Source organism: Octodon degus, unplaced genomic scaffold, assembly GCF_000260255.1.
Source record: "Octodon degus isolate 3935 unplaced genomic scaffold, OctDeg1.0 scaffold00237, whole genome shotgun sequence".
Classification (NCBI taxonomy): domain Eukaryota; kingdom Metazoa; phylum Chordata; class Mammalia; order Rodentia; family Octodontidae; genus Octodon; species Octodon degus.
In genome coordinates this window covers 190,640-192,963 of record NW_004524813.1, presented here as the reverse complement: position 1 = coordinate 192,963, position 2,324 = coordinate 190,640, and the positions used below count along the sequence as shown (strand labels likewise).

Here is a 2,324-nt window from a genome sequence, read left to right as displayed (position 1 = left end):
TTTATTTGTTCCCGTTCTGTTTTCCTAATGTGTGAGTTCACAGCTATGAATTTCCCTCTGAGAACTGCTTTCATCGTATCCCATAAATTCCAATAAGTTGTGCTTGAATTTTCATTGAATTGTAGATATTGTATTTCTTGTTTAATTTCATCTGTGACCCAGTGGTTGCTGAGTAGGGTGTCATTCAATTTCCATGTATTTAAGGGTTTTTTCTGGTTTCTTTTGTCATTTATTTCCAGTTTCATTGCACTGTGGTGAGATCATGTGCATGGGATAATTTCTGTTTTCTTGCATATACTTAAGCATGACCTATGGACCAGCATGTGGTCTAATTTAGAAAATGACCCATGTGCAGCTGAGAAAAATGTGTATTCAGCTATGTTTGTGTGGAATACTCTGTATATGTCCACCAAGTCCATTTGTTTCAAGTTTTGGTTCAGTTCTGTTATTTCTTTGCTATTTTTTTTGTCTGGTTGACCTATCTTTTGGAGATAAGTGGGTGTTAAGGTCTCCTGTTAAAGTTGTGATATTGGATATTAGATATTAGATTTTTCATGTTCATTAAGATTTGCTTTATATAGTTGGGTGCTCCTGTGTTTGGTGCATACATATTTATGAGTGTTACCTCTTTCTCTTGAATTTTTCCCCTAACCAGTATATAGTGGTCTTCTTTATTTTGCTTGATCATTGTTGGTTTGAAGTTGAGACTGTCTGAGAATAGGATTTTTACCCCTGCTTTTTTCTGAAGTATTGGGGCATGTAGTATTTTTTTCCATCCTTTGACTTTCAGCCTATGAATGTCTTTATGAGTTAATGTGTTTTTTGTATACAGCATATTATTGGATTTTGTTTACTAATCCAGTGTGCCTGTCTATTTCTCTTAATTAGTGATTTGAGTTCATTTACATTGATGGTTAAAATTGAATGTATTGACTTATAGTGACATGTTATTTACCTATTGTCATTTACTCCTTTTCTCCTGTGTTTAATTGCTTGCCCTATTTAGTTGGTTGCTTCTTATCTCATTCATGGAGTTCTGATCATTTTGGTCCCTCTCTAGAACATCTTTCAGTAACCTGTGTAGGTTTGGCTTTGTCACCATGAAATTCTTTATGTGTTCTTTGTCATGAAAGTATTTCACTTCTCCATCAAATTTGAAAAAGAGTTTTGCATTGTATAGTAGTCTGGGCTGTAATTTTTTTCATAAAGTTCTTGAAATACTCTGCTCCATGCTCTTCTTGCCTTCATGGTCTGTGAAGAGAAGTCAGCCATAATTCTGATGGGTTTTCCTTTGAATGTGATCTGCTTCTTTTCTCTAGTGGCTTTCAGTATATTATGCTTGTGCTGAATGTCTGTTAACTTGACTATTATATATATCTCAGTGTGTTTTTCATTGGATTTGGGTTACTTGGCATTCTGTATGCTTCAGTTACCTGAATGTCAGATTGTTTCCTCATATTTGGGAAGGTTTCTGCTATGACTTCTGCCCATATTTTTTTAATGTCATTTGTGTTGACTCCTTCTTTCTCTTTGATGCCTATTAGTCTCACATTGTTCGTCTTTGCATCATCTTGCAGGTGATGGATTATTCTTCCCTGCATCCTCGTTGTTTTTAAGAGATCCTTTCTTACCTTTTCACTAGCCACACCCGCGTCTTCAAGATCTGAAACTCTGTCTTCACTTTCATTTAAATGGTTTTGCAAGCTTGTGATTGAGATTTTAATTTCCTCTATATCTCTTTGACTGTGCTTCATGCGATCTATTTCTTTCCTGTATTGCTCAATCAAGGAATCCGTCATTTTTCTAATCTCCTGTATTTTTTTTAATCGATGTCTTCTTTAGAAGCAGTTATAAATTCTTTTACTGCAGTGTTTTTTTTTTCAGATTGGGTTTCCTCCCTATATTTCTGTAGTTGCTTCTTTACTTCAGATGCTACGAGTTCTGAGAATTTTTTTTTATTTCAGAAACGAATTGCACTCTGATTTCCTCTATGTCTTTCTGCTGTTGCTTATTTACTATCGACTCTATTAATTCATGAATTTGAGCCAAGCTAGTGTCCTCCACACTTGTTCTGTGTGGGCACTGGGTTTTCTCCATATGTTTCTGCATTTGATTTTTTACTGCAGATGTTATTAATTCAGGGATTTCTTTTTTTTTTATTTCCAATCTGAGTTCCTCTATACCTTTCTGCAGCTGTTTTTTAATTTCAAAAGCCATTGATTCATTGCTTCCAGCTGTGTGATTCCCAATTTGTTCTGTGTTAGTGTCCTCTGCACTTGTTATGGGTGGGGTTGGGTTCTGAGGTTGCATTTTGTTCCTTCTCA

At 35.3% G+C, this 2,324-nt stretch overlaps 1 protein-coding gene across 1 annotated transcript in view; it reads right to left on the bottom strand.

The window, feature by feature from the left end:
* Gabrr3 (gamma-aminobutyric acid type A receptor rho3 subunit) overlaps positions 1–2,324 on the bottom strand; it is a 105,020-nt gene that overhangs the window by 34,261 nt on the left and 68,435 nt on the right. The gene's annotated exons all lie outside the window — the stretch shown is intronic.